Source organism: Ovis canadensis, chromosome 12 (genome assembly GCF_042477335.2).
Source record: "Ovis canadensis isolate MfBH-ARS-UI-01 breed Bighorn chromosome 12, ARS-UI_OviCan_v2, whole genome shotgun sequence".
In the NCBI taxonomy this organism is placed as follows: Eukaryota; Metazoa; Chordata; class Mammalia; order Artiodactyla; family Bovidae; genus Ovis; species Ovis canadensis.
The window spans coordinates 58,068,434-58,094,182 of record NC_091256.1 but is presented as its reverse complement, the minus strand read 5'-3'; the positions used below and the strand labels follow the sequence as shown (position 1 = coordinate 58,094,182).

The 25,749-nt window shown below is 50.3% G+C and overlaps 1 long non-coding RNA gene across 1 annotated transcript; it reads right to left on the bottom strand.

The window, feature by feature from the left end:
• Positions 1 to 259: 259 nt before the first annotated feature.
• Positions 260 to 10,664, bottom strand: LOC138415898 (uncharacterized). Its single transcript, XR_011247439.1, has 5 exons — positions 10,300 to 10,664; positions 8,306 to 8,442; positions 7,799 to 7,985; positions 2,379 to 2,562; positions 260 to 1,614 (listed from the first exon to the last, which is right to left on the bottom strand). It is a non-coding gene; the product is annotated as an uncharacterized lncRNA (long non-coding RNA).
• Between the last annotated feature and the right edge of the window lie 15,085 nt (positions 10,665 to 25,749).

The window sequence follows — 25,749 nt, the reverse complement described above, 5'->3', positions numbered from 1 at the left end:
CTTCATCATCTGCCAAGATTTTCTTTCACCAGCAGAGTGATCAGAACCAGCAGTTCTGACATCCTTTTCCCCTCTCCATTATGACTAGGGATTCATCAGAACCAGAGGGTACTCACTCTGCCCAGGGGTGACCTTCACAAGACACACACCCACACAGAAGTATTCTTCCCAATAGCTTCTCCCTTTTCTCCCAGGTGAGAGCAGACTCAGAAACCCCAAGGCAGGGGCTCCTTTGAAAGGCAGCAAAATCACCCAGTCATTTTCTATTTTTTTTTTCCTCTATGTCTTTATGATGGGTAGGAACTTCACATATGCACATTAGTAATAAAAATGTCAATCCTAAAGGAAATCAACCCTGAATATTCACTGGAAGGACTGATACTGAAGCTGAAGCTGAATCTTCAATACTTTAGCCACCTAATGTAAAGAGCCGACTCATTGTAAAAGACACTGATGCTGGGAAAGACTGGAGACAAAAGGAGAAGGGGAGGGGAGGGGATGGGCTGGTTGAATGGCAACACTGACTCAATGGACATGAGTTTTGAGCAAAATAGTGAAGGACAGGGAAACCTGGCTTGCTGCAGTCCATGGGGCTGAAAAAATCAGACATGACTGAGTAACTGAACAATAACCACAACAATAAAAATGTATCCCAAACTTGGGGAAAGGAAAGAGGATGGCCTCTGGCTCTGCCGGTATCCAGCTAGAGAATTTTCTAAGTCTGCCTGAGCATCAGACTCTCTGGGGAATGTAGCTTTGTTTCCCAAAGGATGTGCAATGACTTGAGAGCCCAGATGTTCTGCAGCCATGGAAGGTTAAGGGTTTTAACCTGTAGAAACTGGCAAGGAGTAACGGTTTTATGGCCCAGTAGAGAAGATGACCCAAAAGGTTATGCTTTTACTTCCCTCCCAGTCTATTAACTGATTTTGCATCTAACTTAGCAAATTTGTTTCAGCTTGCCTCTCCCAGCTGACTTATAAACCCCTGCTCTGGCTATACTCCTCAAATCAGCTGCTTTTAACTTCCTGCTGGTTCATTAATTTATTCATTACTGAATTAAATTAAGCTTTAACATGGTCTCACCATCTATTTGTAAAAGAATTCTGTTTCAAACAGCAAACAATTGATATGGACCATTACTTGTAGGACAGGTAGAATAATAATAATCAAAATTCAACATTTATTAAATGCATATTCTTTACCAGGCAATGTGCTAGAGGCTTTAAAAGTATTATCTACTTTAGTCCTCATAAAAGCCCTACACTGTGTGCCATGCTATTGTTGTTGTTGTTGTTGTTTAGGGGCTAAGTCATCTTACACTCTTGCAATTCCATGAACTGTAGCCAGCCAGGCTCCTCTCTCCGTGAGATCTCCTAGGCAAGAATACTTACATGGGTTTCCATTTCCTTCTCCAGAGGATCTTCCTGACCCAAGGATCAAACCTGTGTCTTCTGCATTGGCAGGCGGGTTCTTTACCACTAAGCCGCCGGAGAAGTCTTTGTGTCATATGATTTTGCCAATTTAATAGATGATACACAGAAAGGAAGTAATTTGCCCAAAGTCACACCTCCAAGGAGACAGACTGGGATTCAAAACCAGGCAGTGTGGGTTTCTCTGCAAAAAAGTAAATAAATGAAAAGACACTTATCATAACACAAGTAATGCAATCCCTATCCCATGAGCTTTTTGCAAACTTAAACACAGAAGTTTGCCATGTGCCAGAGGGACTCTAAGTGGCCAAGAATGAGCAGCCACTGAGATGCTTGAGCCCGTCTCAACCTGACTGATGTCTCAGATCCATTCCAGAGGCCAGCCTTCCCCCGACTCTGTAATCCATGCCACCTTAGTAAAGTGCAATATCCAGGGCTTTCCCGGGTGCGTGGGTTTGGGGTACTGGTTCTTTCCATCTGTTTCTGCCATCTTCCTGGAACTGGAAGGGCTAAAACTGCATTTCCCAGAAGGCCTTGTAGCTTGAGTTCAGTGTCAGGTGCAGATTCCCCCAGTCAGGTGCACTTCTGTGAAGCTCACCTTCAGAACTGAGCTGTGTGTTGGGTGGGCTGGCCTGCTTCTAAGGGCAGCTTCCTGACCTTCACCTGCTGGCTGGTCCAATTCTGTGATGTCGCTTTAAAAGTTTTTCCTGGAAACCCAGACTTGATCCCATAAGCCACTTAATACCCTTTAATGAATCAGTTTCCACTACACTAACTGGAATAGATCTTTTTTCTTCCACTGAGACCTAAGCCTCACAGAGATCGGTACTGGGAGTAAAATCTGGGATTGGTTATCTGATCTGACTACATACAGCTAAAGAACATACCAGCATTCAATGATAAAATGGTGGGGAGAGGGCTCCAGGGTGGACAGAGAGAAGCAATTACCCTGGGATCTCAGAGTAGCAGCACCGATGTCCCAGAGGCCAGGAGCCACAGGGACCCCCATGGGCAGCACAGTCAGAATGCTTATCAGAATGACTCAGCTCATAAGATTCTTTGATAGAGGTCAGTTGATCATGGGGCCCCTTCGGCTGAAATAGGTGGGCAGCCTGTTATGGTCCTTCTTGACCTGTGTAACCAAAAAAATAAAATTCTCTGGGCCTGGTGAACAAAGACTGATAAGGGACCACAATAGACAACCCCCTCATCTAGTTCCCAGAGTTGGCTTGCAAACCCTGAGCCCTTTGAATGAAGAGGAGGCCAGGTTCTGCTGGGGATTGGTGCTGGGCCACCACCTGTAATTCTGAGTAATGCTCAAAATTCTCCAAGGCAGGCTTCAACAGTACATGAACTGAGAACTTCCAGATGTTCAAGCTGGATTTAGAAAAGGCAGTGGAACCAGAGATCAAATTTCCTATATCCATTGGATCGTTGCAAAAGCAGGAGAGTTCCAGAAAAACATTTACTTCTGCTTCATTGACTATGTCAAAGCCTTTGTGTGGATCACAACAAACTGTGGAAAATTCTTCAAGCAATTGGAATACCAGACCACCTGACCTGCTTCCTGAGAAACCTGAATGCAGGTCAAGAAGCAACAGTTAGAACTGGACATGGAACAGACTGGTTCCAAATCTGGAAAGGAGTACATCAAGATTATATACTGTCACCCTGCTTATTTAACTTATATGCACAGTACATCATGAGAGATGCCAGGTTGGGTAAAGCACAAGCTGAAATCAAGATTCCTGGGAGAAATATCAATAACTTCAGATATGCAGATGACACCACCCTTATCAGTTTAGTTCAGTTCAGTCGCTCAGTCATGTCTGACTCTTTGTGACCCCATGAATTGCAGCATGCCATGCCTCCCTATCCATCACCAACTCCCGGAGTTCACTCAGACTCACGTCCATCGAGTCAGTGATGCCATCCAGCCATCTCATCCTCTGTCATCCCCTTCTCTTCCTGCCCCCAATCCCTCCTAGCATCAAAGTCTTTTCCAATGAGTCAACTCTTCGCATGAGGTGGCCAAAGTACTGGAGTTTCAGCTTTAGCATCATTCCTTCCAAAGAAATCCCAGGGCTGATCTCCTTTAGAATGGGCTGGTTGGATCTCCTTGCAGTCCAAGGGACTCTCAAGAGTCTTCTCCAACACCACAGTTCAAAAGCATCAATTCTTTGGCGCTCAGCCTTCTTCACAGTCCAGCTCTCACATCCATCCATGACTACTGGAAAAACCATAGCCTTGACTAGACGGACCTTAGTCGGCAAAGTAATGTCTCTGCTTTTGAAAATGTTATCTAGGTTGGTCATAACTTTCCTTCCAAGGAGTGTCTTTTAATTTCATGGCTGCAGTCACCATCTGCAGTGATTTTGGAGCCCAAAAAAATAAAGTCTGACACTATTTCCACTGTTTCCCCATCCATTTCCCATGAAGTGATGGGACCAGATGCCATGATCTTCGTTTTCTGAATGTTGAGCTTTAAGCCAACTTTTTCACTCTCCTCTTTCACTTTCATCAAGAGGCTTTTTAGCTCCTCTTCACTTTCTGCCATAAGGGTGGTGTCATCTGCATATCTGAGGTTATTGACATTTCTCCCAGCAATCTTGATTCCAGCTTGTGTTTCTTCCAGTCCAGCGTTTCTCATGATGTACTCTGCATATAAGGTAAATAAGCAGGGTGACAATATACAGCCTTGACGTACTCCTTTTCCTCTTTGGAACCAGTCGGTTGTTCCATGTCCAGTTCCAACTGTTGCTTCCTGACCTGCATACAGATTTCTCAAGAGGCAGGTCAGGTGGTCTGGTATTCACCACCCTTATGGCAGACAGCAAAGAACTGAAGAGCCTCTTGATGAAAGTGAAAGAGGAGAGTGAAAAAGTTGCCTTAAAACTCAACATTCAGAAAACTAAGATCATGGCATCTGGTCCCATCACTTCATGGAAAATAGATGGGGAAACAGTGGAAACAGTGACAGACTTTATTTGGGACTCCAAAATCACTGCAGATGATGACTGTAGCCATGAAATTAAAAGACTCTTGCTCCTTGGAAGAAAAGTTATGACCAACCTAGACAGCTTATTAAAAAGCAGAGACATTACTTTGCCAACAAAGGTCTATCTAGTCAAGGCTATGGTTTTTCCAGTAGTCATGTATGGATGTGAGAGTTAGACTATAAAGAAAGTTGAGCACCAAAGAATTGGTGCTTTTGAACTGTGTTGTTGGAGAAGACCTTTGAGAGTCCCTTGGACTGCAAGGAGATCCAACCAGTCCATCCTAAAGGAAATCAGTCCTGAATATTCATTGGAAGGACTGGTGCTGAAGCTGAAACTCCAATACTTTGGCCACCTGATGCGAAGAACTGACTCATTTGAAAAAGACCCTGCTGCTGGGAAAGATTAAAGGCAGGAGGAGAAGGGGATAACAGAGGGTGAGATGGTTGGATGTCATCACCAACTCAATGGACATGAGTTTGAGTAAACTCCAGGAGCTGGTGATGGACAGGGAGGCCTGGTGTGCCACGGTCCATGGGGTTGCAAAGAGTTGGACACGACTGAGCAACTGAACTGAAACTAAAACTACCTGTATCAGCTAGCCCTTGCTGTGTAACAAACTGCTCCAAAACCTAGTGACTTGAACATTCATTGTCACTCATGGGTCTTCACATCAACTGGGAAGTTCTGCTTGACTAATCAGGCTCCACTCAGCCTGGCTGGCCTCTCCCATGGTCTGGAGCCTCAGAGGGGCTGGCTCATCTCTGCCCCACGTGGTTTCACATCCTCCATTGAGCTAGCATGGGTTTGCCCATATTGAGAGAGTCAATTCCTAGGTAGGTTGATAAGAAGTCCAGGGTTCCCGAGGAGGAGGAGGAGGAGGAGGAGGAGGAGAAGGAGGAGGAGAAGGAGGAGGAGGAGGAGGAGAAAGGGATCTAGGGCTCTCAAGAAGAAAAGGACAAATGTTCTTTTCTACATTGCTTTGTCTTAGCCAATATAACAATGTATCTTGCTCGAGGACAAAGTGAAGTAAAGTAAGGTCGCTCAGTCGTGCCCGACTCTTTGAGACCCCATGGACAGTAGCCTGCACCACGCTTCTCCGTCCATGGGATTTTCAAGGCAAGAGTACTGGAGTGGGTTGCTGTTTCCTTCTCCAGGAAATCTTCCCGACCCAGGGATCGAACCCAGGTCTCCTACATTGTAGACAAACTCTTTACCATCTGAGCTAAATAAGAAGCTTCTGACTAATCCTATCATCTTAAAATGTATATTATGAGAGTGGGTCTGGTGAGATCTTTCTATTGTTCATCCTAATCTTGTTAACTTCAGATGTATGTTGTGGAAGTGGGTCTGAAAAAAAGTATATAAGGCCTTGATAAGACTAGATAGGGGGGCATTCTCTATCCTTCTTCTGATGTCTTATCAGAAGCTTTCTCTGTCCCTTTTCTTAGTTCAGTTCAGTTCAGTTCAGTCGCTCAGTCATGTCTGACTCTTTGCGACCCCATGAATCGCAGCACGCCAGGCCTCCCTATCCATCACCAACTCCCGGAGTTCACTCAGACTCATGTCCATTGAGTCAGTGATGCCATCCAGCCATCTCATCCTTGGTCGTCCCCTTCTTCTACTGCCCCTAATCCCTCCCAGCATCAGAGTCTTTTCCAATGAGTCAACTCTTCGTATGAGGTGGCCAAAGTACTGGAGTTTCAGCTTTAGCATCATTCCTTCCAAAGAAATCCCAGGGCTGATCTCCTTCAGAATGGGCTGGTTGGATCTCCTTGCAGTCCTAGGGACTCTCAAGAGTCTTCTCCAACACCACAGTTCAAAAGCATCAAACTCTGCTACACAAAACCTCTTGAGTGATCAAGCCTTGTCCCTGGTCCTGAAGCTAAATCTTTGGAGATCATGAATCTGACATCGTTCACCATAGCTATCAGTATGGAGGAGCAGAGTCCCAAGAGAAAGAATGGAGGCAAGCAAAACCTTCAGAAGCCTTGGTTTGGAACTAATAAATGTCATCTAAACACTTCATTCTTTTCATCAAAGCAAGTCACAAGGACATCCAGATTCAGGGGAAAATATACTCCATCTCTTGGTGGGAGGAGCTGCAGCCACATAACAAAGGGGTGTGGACACAAGAATTAATATCCAGTTTTGCCAACAACCTGCCTCAACACTTGGGCTTCCCTGATGGCTCAGTGAGTAAAAAATCTGCCTGCAATGCAGTAGACACAGAAGACACTGGTTCTATCCTGGGGTCCAGAAGATCCCCTGGAGGAGGAAATGGCAACCCACTCCCAGTATTCTTGCCTGGAAAATCCTGTGGATAGAGGAGCCTGGCTGGCTACAGCCCATGGGGCCACAAAAAGTTGGACACAGTTGAGCAACTAAACAACCTCCCAAAACACCGAATGTGTTGCTGTCAGCCTTCCTCCCAGCCTTCCCCAAAGGGACTGCAGACACTGCCCAGTGTACTGCCCACAGGGGGACAGAACACCCAAACCTCTGAGGGTTGTTGGACTTTGTCTTTGAGCTGATGCTAATCCCTGAAATCTTCCATCCACTGTGGCCTCAGTCAGAGGTCAGATCAGGCTGCAGTGTGAGCCTGGATCTTCACACAGTGAAGCCAGTAGGTTATTTCTGTACTTCCCAAATATATGGTTGGAAGACACAAGCTTTTACCTGGCACAATCCTGCGCTAGCCCCAGCCTGTGAGTTAGAGTTATTATGGTGGGAGGGGCAAGGAGAAATCTCCACCCTTTCCTATCAAAATAGGAAATGAAAGCACCCATGCCTCCCTGGGAGAGATTCAGCTGTTGGGTCCCATCAAAACTCAAGAGTCTTCCTACATCCCCTACTGGACCTGCTGGACCCACACAGAAGATGTGCAAGTCCTGGCTTGTGACTAGGCATCTTCACAGAGCTCCTCAGCTGGTGACTTTATCAGAGTCGCTGCCCCAGATGTGGTTTCCTGGCTGGAACACCTGACACTCGGCTATTGATGTGTCTGGTGCTTTCCTCCTCTGAACCTTGACAAAGGCGGCCATGCCATCCCACTGTCGTACACAGAGCAACGTCAGCTCTCTGTTTTAGAATCCTAATTTCATGGCTGGATGCCTTCATCTCCCCGACATCCCACAGGACACCATGCTGGTCCACTACACTGATGACCCTGAGGGGAGAGGATCTTGGAGGAAAAACTCTTGGGCAGACACTCTGAAACCTTGCTAACACTCAGGTGAGCCAGAAGGGAGGAGACCAACCTCTGGAGAATTCAGGTTGTGTTAGGTTATCCCCTCCAAAGGTAGGGGGAGAGGGGAAAGATTGCCACACCTTCCAATTCATCAGTGAAAAAAGAGCACAAGGTGCCCATACCTTGAGCAAAGAGACTTCCATTCCCCCCTCTCTGAGTGGGGCCCAGAGCAGCAGGAGGCTGGTTGGCTGGTCTTGGCTGAAGCACAAGCAGCTTTGCCTCTTGGCACTTACGGTCCTTAAGATCCAGCAGGGCTCCAAGTGTGGGCGACAGATGGGAGACTGTGTGGAGAATCAGAGCGCCCGGTTCCTAGGGTTTGAATCAAAGTCACAGCCTCTGCATCGAGCAGCCATTCCCTTTGGAGACACAGTTCATCAGTTGCTCTCAGACCTAATGAACACTGTACTTCTAGTCCCGGATCCATAAGGAACACCAAGGGACCCTACATGACTGGAGGGGACCCGGTCCTCCAGGCCACATCCTGGGCCAAGCCAAGTGGCAGCCCTCACCTAAGGCACATACAAGAGAGCAGGGCAAGCAGGCCCTGGAAACACATGAAATTGTACCAGGGAGTGACTCACGCTCCATTCACCTCCTTCAGTATCTCCACCACCTCTCCCTCCACTCACCTCCATTGTTCCAGGGGTCTCCCTGTAACTGGCTGACTGAGGAACAAAGAACTCAAGCATGGCTTGCAGGCTCTGTGTGAATCTCCCCAGCATCATCCATGAGCAGATGCCACCACACCACAGCTCCACCCTGAGGTCTAGTGGAAAAGAGAAAACCTTCCCAGAGGTGGGAACCCCAGCAACACAGCGATTTTCCAGTGGGTCCTGGTAGGAGTGATGAGAGGAGGTCTGCCCAGTGAACATGAGGACTGCCGGTAGGTTTGGCCATGTGGTCAAGGCCCGTGAAGAACTAGGTTGGAGGAGTTGTGGGTAGGGGGGCAGCCTCTCAAAATGACTCAGAGTGATAGGCTGTCTGGTCACCATAGCAGAGGAGGCCCTCGTAGCAGATGGGCAAGCTGATCCACTGTGAACCTCTTTCCCCAGTCATCCTGTACCTGCTCAGTGGGCTCATGGAGGCAGGGTTGGAGATTCCAGCAGGAGCTAAGTGCCCTGCTCTCCCCTCCCCAAGGTAGCTCCACCCTCCCAGGAGCAGCAGACATAGCAACCTAGCCTCACAGGAGCACACACCCCAGGAGAGTCAGGTCCTTTGTATCAATGGTGGATAGACCAGTTGGCCCCATTGGAACAGGCATTTACCCAAAATACAAGTTTGCTTTCTCTGCCACTCTATGGATTGGTGACTGCCTTCCACCACATCTCACACAGGATTGTTCCTGGCAATCCCAGGAACAGACGGAGAAGGAAGCCAGTGGTGTGACACATGGAATCCACTGCTCCTTCCCTGCATCCATCACCCAGAAGCACTTGGCACTCAAGAAGAGTGGAGCGTGGTAGAAGATCCTAGAAAGACTTAGTTATAGGTGGAAGCCAATGATGTGTGAGGCTGCCGGCTGTCTTAGCCAATGCAGAGCATACTCTGAACGAGCAAACCTCACATGATGCCCTTCCTCCCATAGGCAGGACATCTGGGTTAGCCAGACAAAGGAGGTGTGCACTCAGTGACTCATTGCAAATAGGTTACATTCTAGCTTCCCTTTTCCAAATCCTTCGACTCTGCTGTTTTAGGGATCTAGTGCCCAAAAGAAGACATACCCAGAGGACCCATCAGTGGAGATAACAAAGTGAAAGTACCACCTGGCATGTGGGGCTAATTGTGCCACTGGATCCACAGAGAACAATTTGGCTGCATTAATTAATCCTGAATATCAGGGGCAAATAGGGCAGCTTCCCTCAACAGGGGCAGAGTGACTATTCTGGTTCCCACATGATTTCAGGGACTGCTTCCTGTTATTGCAGCACCTTGGGATGGAGGTGATGGAGTTTACAGTAACCCTATACAAGTAGGACCACAAAGAGCCCAGACCCCGTGTGAATCCTTCAGGTTAAGAACCCAACTCCTCTGAGATGCTGAGGACAAAGAACATGGAATAAGCATTAGGAAAAAGTTATGAACATCATCGATGTGGCCCCTGGGCTGGTTGCATAAACAAGGCATGTGTCCTGGATTTCCTTTTTCCCCTGCCTTTGCCCTACTCCTGTGAACCAGTGTGTCGTAGGTAGCTGATTTTAGCTTTGGGTGATGGCTGGGGTCTGGTCTCTCCTTTCCCGACTGAGGACAGTTGCAGTTTTATGAGGGATGTTTAGGGGTAGAAGCTTGGGAAGCAGTAGCGATCAGGGATAGTGACTTCAAAGGGTGGTCTGCAAGGGCCTGTGCACTGGCCTGCTGGTGTCTGCTCCCACCTCCTTCTAAAGACCACCCGGTTCTGCAGAGGCTGAAAGGTAAAACTACAGCTCTCAGGAGCCCTTGCAGCCCAGTCTCCAGGCGCAGTATCTACCATCAGTGGGAAGCAACCCTGCAAGGAGGGACCAACTTCCTGATGAGAACTAAAATACTGCTGCCGTATCAGTAAACCAAGGATGCTGCAGCCATCAAGCCCTCACGTTGCAGCCACCCAGATGGTGGGCCCTGTGGGGACTCGATATGGAAACAATACCTGCCATCTAGCAGTCAACCGCTGTAGCCCCACTCCCACCAGGGGTGCAGCCAGAGGAGACTTGAGCAAGCACAAGACGTAGGCCCCGTGCAGCTGAGATGCACACGAAGGGAAGGGCTTCAATAAGCCCAGACTCTTGCACCTTCCTGTACATGTGCTGTGCTTAGTCGCTCAGTCGTGTCCAACTCTTGTGACCTCACGGACTGTAGCCCACCAGGCTCCTCTGTCCATTGGGATTCTCCAGGCAAGAAAACTAGAGTGTGTTGCCATGCCCTTCTCCAGGGGGATCTTCCCAACGCAGGGATCGAACCCAGGTCCCCTTCATTGCAGGCAGGTTCTTTACCATCTGAGCCACCAGGAAAGCCCTGTACATAGAGAAGTGCAGAATTCCTTAACTTGAGATACCTAGTTTTCTTTTTTTTAATATTTATTTATTTTGGCTGCACTAGGTCTCGGTTACAGCATGTGAACTCTGAGTTGCGGCCTATGGAATCTAGTTCCTTTATCATGGATTGAACCCCCTCCACGGGGAACGCAGAGTCTTAGCCACTGGACCAACAGGGAAGTCCCTGGTTTTCTTTTATGAATGGTAATCTTTTGATGTTCCACTACCTAGTCTTTGTTGTAAAAATTCCTATATATCCTGGCTCCCTACCTCTCTTGCCCCTTCAGAACAGTTTTCTCAGCATTATCTAAGGAAACAGGCTTGAAGTCCTCAGAAGGTCCTCGGAAAGCCCACCAAATAAAACGTACAAAGCAAATCGAGGGATCTGCCCCCACTCTCACCCCTGCCCCACCCAGTCCTCATTGTACAGAGTCATTGTCACCTCCTCTGGCCCTGACTAGAGAGTCAACAAGGCTGGGCAGGAGCCCAGGTCCCAGGGAACGGATGGAAGGAATATACTAGCGCTCATGGTCCATGACAGAAGCTATTCTGACATCCTTGGGAACACAGAGAGCCTAGGGGCCCTTCTTCAGATGAGATTTTCTTCAGACCAGGGATCTTGGCTACATTAAGGACTTTCTCAGTTAGGTGGAAACACAATCCAGACTTTTTCAACCAACCCAGGGGACATTCTTGGCTCGAGTTAGTGACAGTCACAGGATATGCTAAGATGACTCCAACAGGATCATCAGGACTCAGTTTCTCTCTGCGTCCTTTGGCTCTGCTCTCCTCCTGCTGGCTTCATTCCCAGCAGGCTGACTCCTAGAGACTGTCCTTGATGCTGTGAGCCTATGCTCCCCCAGCTTCAAGATCAGAACAGCGTTTTCTCTTTTCAAACAATTCTAGCAAAAGTCCCAGGGCTGAAGCTTCTCGAATCAGCTTGCTTGAGTCAGCCTGGGTTGAGCATCCAGTTCCTTTGGGGAAACTGAAGGAAAACCCTCAGTGGCTAGATCTGGGTGCCGTTCTTACTCCCAGAACAAGGTCATGAGGCAGGCAGGAGGTGTCCAGACCATGTGACCCAGAAGTGCTAAATAGCTTCAGTTGTGTCCAACTCTTTGTGATCCTATGGACTATAACCTGCCAGGCTCCTCTGTCCCAGGGATTCTCCAAGCAAGGATACTGGAGTGGGTTGCTGTGTCCTCCTCCAGGGGATTCCCGACCCAGGGATCGAAACTGCATCTCTTACATCTCCTGCACTGGCAGGCAGGTTCTTTACCACTACTGCCACCTGGGAAGCCCCAGATGAAGGCATAATCCCCAGTTAAAGGAAAACAGAAGAAGGAGAATAGATGCCAGACCAGCACAAAGACAGCCATGCCCCTCACTAGCTGCGTTGGACCAGCGCTCCTTCAGTTGCTGGAAACCAGATCATCAGGTTCTAGGAAACAGGGGCAGAGCAATGAGGGCAGGACAGGAACCCCAAAGAACAAGCCAGGCTGGAGGCCAACTGAAGTGGGACTGGCGCTCTGTGGCATATACAGCCAAGCTCGACTCCATGCCAAGTCCCAGCCCTTTGATCAGCTGTATGGAAAACACTCCATTTTTTTTTACAAAACCTGAAAACTCTACAGTGTTCAGCTGCTTGAAATGAACACTGCAGAGCCCACTCAGCTGTTAAAATGGCATTAAATAAAAGCTGCAGATGGGCTCCTGGTTCCCCAGCAGGAAGAAGAAAGCACCTTATCCTTCCAGGACAAGATGCCTGTCCTGACCTGCTAGGAGGTGGGCCTCCATCTCTCCCTCTCTTCCAAGAGTGGGTGTGGGTGAGCATGTAGCCACACCCTCGCTCTCATCCAACCCATCCTCTTCAATAGACTCCCTTCATCATAAAAGCTGGGCTTCCCTGGTGGCTCAGACAGTATAGAATCTGCCTGCAGTGCAGGAGAATGGAGTTCGATTCCGGAGTCAGGAAGATCCCCTAGAGAGAGGGATCTACTCCAGTATTCTTGCCTGGAGAATTTCAGGGACAGAGGAGCCTGGCGGGCTACAGTCCACGGGGCACTAATAGTCAGACGTGACTGAGCCACCATCTCCAAGTTACATCACCTTTTGTTAATCACAGAGAACTTTTGTGCCATGCGAAGCTCAGAGAAATCCTATAGAGAGTGGCAGTGGCAGTGGTGGTGGCATGGCGTGGTTAGGGGTAGGTGCCAGGGGTGGGGTGGGTGTCAGAGTGCTGGTGATGGCACTGATGACGGTAATGGGGTGGCAGTGATACAGCGGCCATGGTGGGCAATGATGGTGGTGATGTTGGTGGTGGAGGTATCAGCTGGGAGGACACGTGATCATGCTGATCCCGGTGTTATGCCCACCCTGCTGACTGTGACTTGAGACACTTCAAGCTCAAAATGTCTTATTCGGGAGAGATGAAAAGATTTTTAGAGACTGCCCTAGCAATCCAATGGTTAAGACTTCACCTTCCAGTGCAGGGGGTATGGGTTTAATCCCTGGTCGGGGACCTAGGGATCCTGGGTACCTCACAGTCAGAAAAAAAAAAAAAAGACATGAACAGAGGCAATGCTGTGGCAGTTCAATAAAGACTTTGAAAGGATGGTCCACATCAAAAAATAAATACTGTAAAAAAAGAACAGATTTTTATTATCCCTACTTCAGCTCAGCCAGCAAATACCCAGGTGGGACTACTTCAGGGGTGTTTAAACCACTTAGGAGCAAGTGTTATTCTGGCCATGCACTTTACAGGCTTCCTGAATGACTGACACATGCAGAACCAGTTGTTTTTGTCCTTCTGGGAACTTACCCTGGGAACCAAGCCACCATGCCGTGAGGAAACCCTAGGCCTCTGTTTCTGTTTCCACGACTGGAGGAGACATAAACAGAGCAGAGTTTTAACCTGATCTTCCTGTATATCAGGAGCTCCTTGAATGTCTGGAAGTGTTTGGAAAAATGGGTCTAAGTATGTTTCTGGGACAGGAGTCCATGTGCATTGGCTATCTGCTGTTTTTGTTGTTGAGTCTCTAAGTCGTGTCTGACTTTTTTGCAACTTCATAGACTGTAGCCCATCAGGCTCCTCTGTCCATGGGATTTCCTAGGTAAGTATACTGGAATGGGTTACCATTTCCTTCTCCAGGGGATCTTCCCAACTCTGGGGTCAAACCACATCTCCTACATTGGCCAGCAGATTCTTTACCACTGAGCCACCAGAGAAGCTTGTATTAGTTATCTATTGCATCGTCTCAGCTTAACAGCCAAAAACATTCATTCTCTCACAGTTTCTGTGGGTCGAGAATCAGAGGGTGGCTTACCTGGGTGGTTCTGGCTCAGAATCTCTCATGAGGTCAAGTGGTCAGCTGGAGAGGCAGACTCTGAAGGCTTTCCCGGGGCTGAGGACACTTCCAAGGTGGTTCGCTTACCTGGCTGTTAGCAGGAGGCCTCCAGTCCTAACTGACTTTTGGCCAGTGAGACATAGTTTTGCACCACAGGGACTTCTCCATAGGACTGCTTGAGCATCTTCCCAGCATGGCAGCTGGCCTCTCCCAGAGCAAGGGATCCAAGAGAGAACAGGGCAGGGCCTTCTCTGGTGGTCCAAGGCTAACACCCTGGGCTCCCACTGCAAGGGGCCCAGGTTCAATCTCCAGTCAGGGAACTAGGTCTCATACAGTTGCTGCAACTAAAGATCTCACATGCCACAATGAAAGAGCAAAGATCCTTCCTGCCTCACCCAAGACCTGGTACAGCCAAATAAATCAATAAATTTTAAAAAGGGAGAGAGAGCAGGGCAGAAGTCAGAATGACTTTTGTGACCTAACCTCAGAAACCACACTCTCACTTCGACAATATCCCATTATCTACACAAGATGGCTCTAGTCGGTGTGAGAGGAGAACACACAGGGCAAGAATATTGGGAGGTCCACATGGAGGCTGGCTACCAGAGCTTTCATCATTCTCAAAGACGTCCTGACCCCCAAAAAGGTTAAGCATCTCTGAGTTCTTCAAATCTTCAGTGCAGGCATCTGTTACTACTACTGACTGCTCCCTCTGCTTTCCTGGAAACCAACAGGGAAAATGATACGGCCAGAAATAGAAGAGTCCATCTCCTCCTGATCTGTCCTGTCTCTGGTAGGTGAATGAAAACAGAGTGGAAGAGGGATAGGAAAATGTTGCCCCTTGTTTTCCACCTCTCCTACCAGCCCCATCACTGCCCCCGGAACAAGCCATCCACACACTTTCCACTGAGCCAGCTTGTCCCAGAGGAACTTCATGGTCCTCTGTCCCATCAGAACATCTCTGCTTTTTCAGAACATGAAGTTTCAAAGCACAGATATGCAGGTGTCTGTCTGAAACACTCGGAGCAGCAGTCCCTGAGAGGAAAGGGACAGGCTCCATGGTGACAAGCATAATTTGGAGGCTGATATGTCTGAATTCTGACATCGGCTCCAGAATGTGATGGCTGTGCCTGGGGTCAGTGCCTCAGCCTCCATGAGCCACCATGCCTGTCCTCACAGGACTGTTGAGGATCGTTTTAATAAGAACAATGAACTGTCGCTATGTGTCCAGGCCTGTAATAAGTACTTGACACTTACCTCCTCTGGTCCATGGCATCAGCCCCAATTTATAAGAGGGTAAAGTGAAGAGAGTTGGGTTCTGCTTTAGGTCAAGTTTCCAAATAGCAGAGCCAGAAATGAAACCAGGGAAGGCTGATTCCAGAACCTGAGTCTTTAACCACCAAATGAGTCCTTAGGCTGGAATGAAGATAGTGGTGGTGGTGGTGACGATGGTGGTGGTGGTGATGCTGATGCTGATAATATGTTGATTATGATGGCGATGATACTGATGGTGGTGATGGTGATAATGACGGTGAGGGTGATGATGCCGTTTATGATGATGGTGATGATGCTAGTGATGATGGTAGTGGTGAAGATGGTAATGATAATAACCACGGTGATGATGCTGTTACTGCTGTTGCTGATATTTGCGATCATGATCACGGTGATGGTGATGACAATGCCAGTGAGGGTGATGATGCCGATGATGGTGAGGATGTTAATCATGGTGATGAGACAGGGAAAGAGACAAGGTCCCAGGGACAGGGAGGGGCTCTTAGGCCAAAGTGACAAGGAAGAGTTAGGGGACACAGAAAGCAGAAGGCCTACAAGGGCAACTCAACAAGGAGAACAAAAGCCTGAACCCAGGGCTGAAAGGAATCTCTCCCGACACCAGAATGGAAAGGAACGGAATCTCGTCCAATTCTTCCATTTTCCAGATGATCAGACCGAGGCCTAGAAAGAAAACTCATTGGTCCGAGGTCACTGTCCTGCATCCATACACAGCCCCAAGCCCCACCTCCCACCTCCTAGTGAGGAGTCAAGCAACTCAGTCTCAGAGCCCTGGGCAGGAAGGAGACCCTCTCCACAATAAGCTGAGTGCCAAGATGGTACTGGGCTCCTGGAGGACTTCCATTTGTATCAGCTGAATTCCTTCAACTTAGGAAAAGTTCCCATGTAGGTCAGAGGTCTGGAAGAATGTCAGGCATGTGGCCAACAGAGCACCCAGTCCTGCTTCTAAGAAAGGCTGACAGGTCCCTGGGGTTCCGGGAAGGCCCAGGCAGGAGGCAGGCCAGGACAGGGTTTTTCCTGCCAACTGCAGGTACTGTCTCAGGGAGGGGCAAGTTGTGGGGCCAGCCCAACAGTCAGACCCCAGCCACTGAGCCTGGCTGCTCTCCCAACCATAAGCAAATCCCTTGTAGAAGACCTCCCCAATTACAAAGGCTGCCAGGAAGCCAGCAGAAGCAGGGCCCCAAGTCTGAAGAGAAAATGCTCTGGCCCTGTGAGCCTGGAGGCTGGGGGTGGACAGAGCAGAAGCTGTGGGTTCCCTCAGCCAGACCTGCTCCATCCCACTGCTCACTGTCCAGGCACCATCCTCGCTGCCACTGAGGAAGGCTGGGGACCTCGACAAGACTCAGCAGTGGACTCAGGCCAGGAAACCCTCTGGGGGAAAAGGGAGAGGGCTGGCTGCCCGCAGGGCTCCCCTCCCTCCATCCCTTCCTCCCTGGCCCCCTCAGGCTAGCAGAGCTGAGTGCTGCAGTGCCTGACGTGAACCAACAGCACCACCATCAGCTGCCAGCTGGGAAATCCGCCCTCTGGCTCCACGGAGCCCCGCACTTTGTAACAGGGGCTCAGTGGCAACCCACTCCAGTACTCTTGCCTAGAAAATCCCATGGACAGAGGAGCCTGGTAGGCTACAGTCCATGGGGTCACAAAGAGTTGGACATGACTGAGCGACTTCACTTCAGCAGCTACAAGTCAGCTCTGCCTCGGGAAGCACAGACCTGAGAGAGAGAGAGCCTTCCAGACTGGCTCTCAAGGCCAAGAGGAAGCCTAACAACCATGCCCGTCCTTCCCAGCTTAGGTGGGAGCAGCGATGGTGAGGCTGAGGGCAACAAGGTCAACGTGGGCCCAGCAGAGAATCTGGGTGGACAGACCCAGCCTGAGCAATAACAGTGAAAAGAATTAGGAACTCTGCCTGTCGGCTCCGGGGCCAGCCTGGGTCCACACGCAGAGGGCAGGCTTCACTGGGGCATCTGGGTATCTCCTCATGGTGACTTTTGTCCACCCCTCTCCTTGGTTATAAATCCCCACTTGTTCATGCTGTATTGAGTTGTTTAGTCACTCAGTCATGCCTGACTCTGCAACCCCATGGATTGTAGCCCTCCAGACTCCTGTGTCCATGGGATTTCCCAGGCAAGAATACTGGAGTGAGTTTCTATTTCCTTCTCCAATCTCTCTCCTACTGCCAAACACACTGCAGGTCCATACACCTATCCCACGCCCCGCCGCTCTTGAATGAAGTCTGTCTTACCATTCTTGAACAAAAATCATCAGATAACTGTTTTTAACAAAATCTTTAGGAAGAAAGAATGTGTGAAGGCATGCCAAACCAAAAGTTTGCTTGGAAAGTCCTGAGTTCAGAAACAACTGTCTGCCCCTCCTACCCACCCCCTCAGAAGTTCACTTTCTCCCAATCAGCCCGGCCCTGAGTACCTCTCCGCATGGGCATCAGACAGCAGCAGCTTGGCAGGGCTGGGGCTGAGGGTGCAGAGGAAGGGGTAGGGCTGTGCCAACGCTGGGAGCGTACGGTAGCCACTGGCTCTGTGGGGAGAGGCTCTCTGGTCAGCCATGTCCTCTATGACAGGGGACGCCTTCAGACCTCACTCAGTGGACAAAGGGAGCAGACAGCCGCTCTGACAGCACGGCTTCCAAAAGGAGCAGAGCACTCCTGGAAAGGACGGGTCCCAGAGCTGGCAAACGCACAGTGGACCCCTGCTACAGCAGCCAACACCTGGCCACCTGCAGGTACAAAGGCCTCAGAATGGCCCAACTGTGATCCCCACCGGGGCACAGAGACCCTTTGCTCCATGTCTTCTCGGAAACCCAGTGGGCCCACCGCCTGGAGTCTGCAGTGGAACGGCTGGCTGGTGTGATGCAGGAGAGTGCAGAGAAGGACAGCGGGGGACGTCAGCCCTCCAGGAATCACCTGATGTCTGGAAGATGCCACTCAAAGAGACAGAAGCGGAAGTCCTGACAAAGAGGAGCCAGGAGGGTTTCCACGGTGACAGAGCTCCCCAGAGAGGAAAACAGATGCACAGCCACAGAAAGGCAGCCTGCAGGTCGCGCTGCTCTGGGTCCCCTGACTGTGTCCCAGACACTCGGCTCCCTCTCTAGCCAGGGCTGCCTCCAGGCTGCGGGAGCCCCTGAGGCTGTCTGTCCTCCTTCAAAGATGCTGGCAAACCCTCGCCCCCTTGGTGCCCTGAGCCCAACCACCGCTCAGGCTCCCAGGCCACCGCTGGGAGAGTCAAGTGGCCTGAGTCTCAGGGAACTGGGAGCCCCAGGTCTGAACCCAACAGGGTCTGGTCCTCCTCTTTTCCTGCAGTGCTCTCTTTTTCTCCTGGCTTGTAGTGGCCTTCTTCTCCCCCTCCACTTTGAAGACAGTGTTGAGTCAGGCTATGGCCATAATAAGGAAATGAGAAGCAGGACCAAGAAAAGAAAGGGCCAGGCATTACTGAGAAATGCAAATAAAATATATAATGAGATAGCACCTCACACCTTTCATAATGGCCATGATTTAAAAAATCTACAAACAAATGCTGGAAACGGTATGGAGAAAAGGGAACCCTTTTGCACTGTTAGTGGGAATGTAAATTGATACAGCCACTATGGAGAACCGTGTGTGTGTGTGTGTGTGTGTGTGTGTGTGTGTGTGTGTTAGGAGATTCCTTTACAAACTGGGAATAAAACTACCATATGATCCAATAATCCCACTACTGGGCATATACCCTGAGAAAAAAATAATTGAAAAAGACACATGTATCCCAATATTCACTGCAGCAGTATTGACAATAGGTAGGACAAGGAAGCAATGTTGATATCCATCGACAGATGAATGGATAAAAAAGCTGTGGTACATATATACAATGAAATATTACTCAGCCATAAAAAGGGGCACATTTGAGTCAGTTCTAATGAGGTGGGTGAACCTAGAGTCTATTATACAGAGTGAAGTAAGTCAGAAAGAGAAAAACATTTATCATATATGAACGCATATATTTGAAATCTAGAGATATGGCACTGATGAATCTGTTTGCAGTGCAGCATTGGAGACGCAGACGTAGAGAATGGACTTCCGGACACAGGGCCCGGGGGAAGGAGAGGGTGGGATGAATGGAGAGAGTAGCTGGGAACATATGCGCTACTGTATGTAAAACAGACAGCCAGTGAGAGTTAGCTCTATGACCCAGGGAACTCAAACCGGGACTCTGTGACAACCTAGAGGGGTGGGATGGGGTGGGAAGTGGGAGGGAGGTACAAGAGGGAGGGACTATATATATACCTATGGCTGATTCATGTTGATGGATGGCAGAAACTAACACAATATTGTAAAGCAATTATCCTCCAATTAAAAATAAATAAACTAAGGGGGGAAAAAAGCCGTGGGGCTGGTAATTGCCCTGACCCTTAGGTCCCTGAGTCTCACCCAGCGTGGGGCTCCTCCCTGCTCTGAATAGTCATCCCCACTGACACCTGGGCTCCTCCAATCAGCTCCAACACCCACTTCCTGGAGCTTATTCCAGCCTCAGCATGCCCTGTGCTTTCTGCTCTCCAGTTCTTCCCAAAACTGCAAAAACAAAAAGCAAAGCCTGGTCCTGCTGTGGGGTCCAGAGCTCGCCCTCTGGTTTGCACAAACCCTCTGAGGCTCTGGAGGCCCCAGTGTGTCATGAGGCCCCACTGGTTAAGCCCCATTTCCTGAAGGGCCTGCCCCACCCACTCTTCCACTGCTCAGTAGGGAACCTCCGCCCACCTACCTCCCCTTCCTCGGGGCAGCGGCGAGGACAGTCCTGAAGTCCTGACGGTGCAGTATTACCCAGCCCGTCACTACTGTGACTTCCTCAGGTACCGCTTTTGCAATCAGGTTTCAAGCTCACACCCCCACTGAGAGCTTGGCATGGGGAAAGCGAGGCTGCTCCTTGGGCTTTGTTTGATGTCTCATTTCCGGCCCCCCCAGACTGCGTCTGTTTGGGGCCCAGGAAGCTGAGTCTGGCTCATACCTGCCCAGCACCAGGGCTAAAGCACACAGAACATCAACCTATTTCCTGAATTTGGGGTGGGCTGCTCTGTTCACACACACATACATACACACACACACTCCTCCCCACCAGCATCAGAAGACCCTCCCTCAGGCTTTATCTACATTGGTACCAACTGGACACAGTATGGGGAAGGAGTAAAAACTGTGCTGGGGCAGCATAGCCAGGAAGCATCTCTGCTACAGTGCAGCCTGCCACGCTGGAGCAGGATGCCCTGACCCCTGGCCCAGCCTCACCTCAGACTCCACCTCCCTCCTCCCTGCCAGCATCTCCCAGGAGCTGCTGCCAAAACCACTGGGCACAGCTTAGGTCAGGGCGCCCCCCCTATCATGGGTGGAGGTACCCACCAGCCCTCCAAGAAGTGAGGATGCTATATTCTTGGAAAGTGTATTAGTAGCTCAGCCGTTTCCGACTCTTTGCAATCCCATGGACAGTAGACACCAGGTCTCTCTGTTCTTCACTATCTCCCAGAATTTGCTCAAACTCATGTCCATTGAGTCGAGGCTCATCCTCTATCATGCCCTTCTCCTCCTGCCCTCAACCTTTCCCAGCATCAAGCTCTTTTCCAATGAGTTGGCTCTTCGCATCAGGTGACCAAAGTATTGGAACTTCAGCATCAGTCCTTCCAATGAATACTCAGGGTTAACTTCCTTTTGGATTGACTGGTTTGATCTCACTGCTGTCCAAGGGACTCTCAAGAGTCTTCTCCAGCACCACAGTTTGAAATCATCAATTCTTCAGTGCTTAGCCATCTTTATGGTCCAATTCTCACATCCATACATGGCTACTGGAGAAACACACAAAATCCAAAGATTACCAGTTCAGGAGGTAGAAATTCTCCCCCAAGAATGAACCACAGGGAGCCCATCAGCGGCCAACCCTTGGCATTTGCCTTATTTCTGAGCTTAATCATCAGCTTCCAAAAAGCAAAGTAGTAGAGCAGAGATCAGGAAGGAGACGTCACTCCATCCTAAGTGGTCTCACAAGAAGGGGGCTGGGGAGCAGAGGAGGAGGCAAAAGGGGTTTATAATTTCCATGGGCTGAGCTTGTCTTAGAGCAATGAAAATATTATAAAAACTCTCTTCAGAGGCAAGCACAGTACTTTATTAAGTCTGAGCTGCTAATGTGCTTCAGTGCACCATCCAGCCCTTTGTGGCCAGTTTGGGCACAGCTAGGAGGACCTAAATCAGGGATTCCAAGTGCTGGGCAGAGACCCTGGGGATGGACAGCCCTCGGGCACTCTAGCTTGAGGCACCAGCCAACTCTCCTCTCCCGCCCACTCTGGGTAAAAGGGAGGGGGAATATTCTAGCTGTGAATTCATTTGATCGTCACCAGAATCCAATTTTCCTCCTGATGTGGAGGAAATCGTAGGAGAATAATAAGATAGACAAGCAGCAAGCAGGGAGTGATATGAGCACATTATTGGGGACAACTTCATCAGGCAGCTTAAGCAGAATGTAGATCACACTGCCTCCTGCCAAGCCGGCAACAATGGGAGACCCCACCTTCCCCCATCAAGCTGCCTGGGCCCCAGATCCCGCAGGTGCTGTGGGTCCCTGGGTCCAGTCTGGGCCCAGGGAGGCGGGGACGCTCTAGGACTCCACGATCACTTCCTGACAACCTCTTCTCTGAATTTCACTCTGGTGCCATGGCCAGAGGGAGCCCAACCAGGACCCTTTTGGACAGTTCAGAGCCCAAAGCTCTAAGGGCAAGTGTTTGATGCATTTTGCTGCAGAGGTAGTGAGGACAGATTAATGGACTTGCGAGGGTCCTGAGAGCAGGGCAGGATGGCCCCTTGCAGGAACAGGGGAGCCTCCTGTGCAGAGGGGCAACACTAGACATCGGGGTCACAGGATGACCCCTCTGGCAGGAAGTGGGGGCTGAGATGCTTGAGCGCAGAGTGGGGCTTCCTGCCCAGACAGCACCCTGCTTGGTGACCAGGCCAGGGAGGAGGCGGGAGGTGACCAACCACAGGCAGCAACTACTAGGGCAAAGCTGGTCCTCCCAACACATTAATTCATTCCTTCTCTCCCTACAGGTCACAGCATGTGGGGACCCAGGAGGAGCCCCTGCCTTGGGTGGGATTCAGGGCCGGGAGCTGGACCAATGCTCGGCACCTTGGGGCAGAAGCAGGCCGCCGGGAATGCTCTGTCTGACCAGCTGTTCGGATTCTGCCGAGAGCTCCTGGGTGCCAGGATCCACTGGGAGGTGGGACTGTGAGGGGAAGATGTCCTTCGTGAGGGAGTTGCCTGTCTTCCATCCCGTACACAAAGATTCATGGCTGGCAGTGGCGTAAATCCAGCCCCCATGCCATTGCTCATTAACTGGCATATGTATTTATGGAAAAAAGGCCCCTCTAATTAAAACTGTCACATTAGGGCTTTATGTATCTCACCCAGGCTGAATGCTGAGAGGGCCTTCACTGCCTGTGGAGCTGGCCTTGTTGTTCATAGGAAGCAGAAGGGTGCGGGGACTGGCAATCCTCCTGTCCCAACGGGTAACAAGTCCCCAGTGCCTGGACTCCAGGGGCAGCCCAGTACCGAGAGAAGCTGCTTTCTCCCACTGCACCCTTGAGCCCCTCCCTGCTTTCTGCAGCAAGGGGCACGCTGCCCCATGGCCCCTAGGCCTCCAGCTCCCTGGGTGCCACCCCTCCTGGCCCAGGACATGCCAGCTTCCCACCACATGGCCAAGCTAAATGGCGAGCCCTCAGGGGTGGGAAGGACCCCAAGGTTTCCTCCCCATGGGGTCCCTAGGGCCTCACCCATTTGTCCCCACAACTCTTGGGTGGAAATGTTAGCTCACCCTGGCCCTGCCTGGGTCACCCTCTCCTGCCCACCACCACACATTCTCAGCATAAGCTTCCTCCTCCAGGGATACTCCAGTCTACTCCAGCCCTGCTCAGATTCCCATTGCCCCGTGCTCACTGCGAGCATCTCAGCTCCACATCAGGAGCGAATTTCACCCACTGCTACTGAGCAGCATGGAACAGGGGCGTGTTTGCCTCCCTTTCCTCAGCCCTAGTCAGAGAGCACTCTCAGGATCACTGGAAGCTTCCCTGGAGCAACGCCAGCAGAAACCAACATTGCAGACCACATCGTCCCCACCAAAGTCTCCCCCTGTGGCAAGAGTTCACAAAGCCCAGCTCCATCAGCAGCCCCATACAGCTGCATCTTCCAAGAGTTCCTTCCCTACTTACCTGGCAGTTGCTTGACAGAGCATGAAGCAGAGCCACGAGTGTGACTTCAGAATCATGAGCAAAAAAGAAATGTTGCTGTTGTAAGCCACTGAGTTTGGGGGATGTTTGTTTTGCAGCATTGTTTTAGCATGAAGCTGCCTAATACACCCCTCTTCTTCCCACCATCTCTGAACCAGCTGAGACAAAGGAGTCATCAGGCTGATGGAAACAAATGTCAGGTTTCTACTGAGGAAGGTGAGTTCAAGGCAATGGCTTAGGTGAGGGCAACGCCAGCTTCCTGACACTCCCCAGACATGAGAAGAATCATCAGCCTGTCCCAGGTAGAGACATGCCAACCAAAGCACAAGCTCACAGCAGGCTGGCAAGTCCCCGAGACAGAGGGCGATGGGGACAAGCTGAGCTGCCCAGACCCAGGGCTCCTCCCAAAGTCTCCAGTCAAGGGTTCTCAACACTCTCCTGGGGAGCCCCCTCCCCAGAAGAGAAGGAAACAGGGCCAACTGCATTGTTTGCAGGGCCCCCAGCAAAAAGTCCTAGAGGAGAAAATGACAACCCACTCCAGTATTATTGCCTGGAACATCCCACGGACAGAGGAGTCTGACAGGTTACAGTCTATGGGGTCGCAAAGATTCAGGCGCAACTGAGCACGCACTCCTGCCTGCAGCAAAATGAAAACATGGGGCCCCTTTTAGAAAAGTGTTAAGAATTTCAAGACAGCAATGGCAGGGCATTAACCAAGTATGGAGCCCTCCTGAGCACAGGCCCCCAGGTGACTGCCTGTCACACTACCATGAGACCTTCCCAAGTGAAGGTGTCTCCACCACCGCCACCACCATCACGCACCCAGCCTGGGCTGGATGGCGGCTGGTTGACTTTCTCCCTGCATAGAGGGGCTTCAGAACCATAGGCACTCAGAGGCCAAGATCTGGGTGATAGTTCAGTCTTTCCAACCTGGGTTTCAATCCCTGGACTTGAAAAAGATGGGCCTGTTCCTGTCTCCTTGGGCCGGGGACATATCCTCAAAGGATGGGGCCTGGAAGTCACCCAACTCCCAGACAGTTAACGTTTCCTGCAGATGTTGGGGACCTTGTTCAGCACCTCCCCCTATCTGAAAAGAGTCACAGGGCAGTGCTCAGAGGGCAGCACTCCACTCCCCAGGCACCTTCTCCCAACTCCAGCCCCACACACTGGAGAAAGTTAATCAGAATCCCATTCAGTACACCCGGAAGTCTCCTGCGGGCTGATCCCTGAACAAAGCCAGCCTCCCTCATCCAAGGTGAAAAACCCAAAGACCCAGGGGGACAAATCTTTGCCAGGTTCCCAGCATCACGGTTCTGGGCATGTTCCACTTCCTCCACTGTTCTGCATGGAATATCTTAGTTACACTGTGAGTGAGCACCTGGAAATCACAGTTCCCAATCACATATCATCTGCACGTGACTCCAGAGCTGTCCATCTAACTCTGATCCATATGTCTCATGCAAACCTAATTGTCTCTGCAGCTTTAGACAGTGACGCGTATCCACCCTCAGACACGTCTGGCTCATGGTAGCTGAGGAAAGTCCAGGCCTCATCCATAATCCTTAAGAAATATTATTATCCTAGGAAAATTATTCAGTTAATCTACTTTAATAACCCTGTGTAGGGCCCTTGATATACTGTAGTCTTTACAGGATTCATTTCAAAATATTACCTGTCACTTTCCAACCAACTGAAGCAACAGGGAGGTGCCCAGCGTGGTCTCTGAGAGGGGTGCCCATTCGTCAGCTTAATATGCCATAAAGAGCAGTGACATTGCTCCCCTCAGGGCATAAATCTCCCTGAGTCTCGGCAGGGCTTTAAGGAAGCAGAAAGGAAGAGCAGTGAGAGGCTCCTGCCAACATCCAAGGCCCTTCCTTGCCCAAGGAGGGCACTGATGAGTGTCTGTGCCTGAGGCCCACCTCACCTCTCCCAGAAGACCAGGGCCAGCTCTGCCCAACACCCAGAGAAGCCGGGGCCAGCCTCCATCAGCCTGCTGGCCTCGGGTTCTGTAATTAAGGAGTGGTGACCTGGCTGTGGGCTTCCCAGGTGGCTCAGTGCCAAAGAATCCACCTGCTAAGCAGAAGATGCAAGTTCAATCCCTGGTTGGGAAGATCCTCTGGAGAAGGAAACAGCAACCCACCCTAGTGTTCTTGCCTGGAGAAGCCCGTGGACAGAGGAGCCTGGTGGGCTAC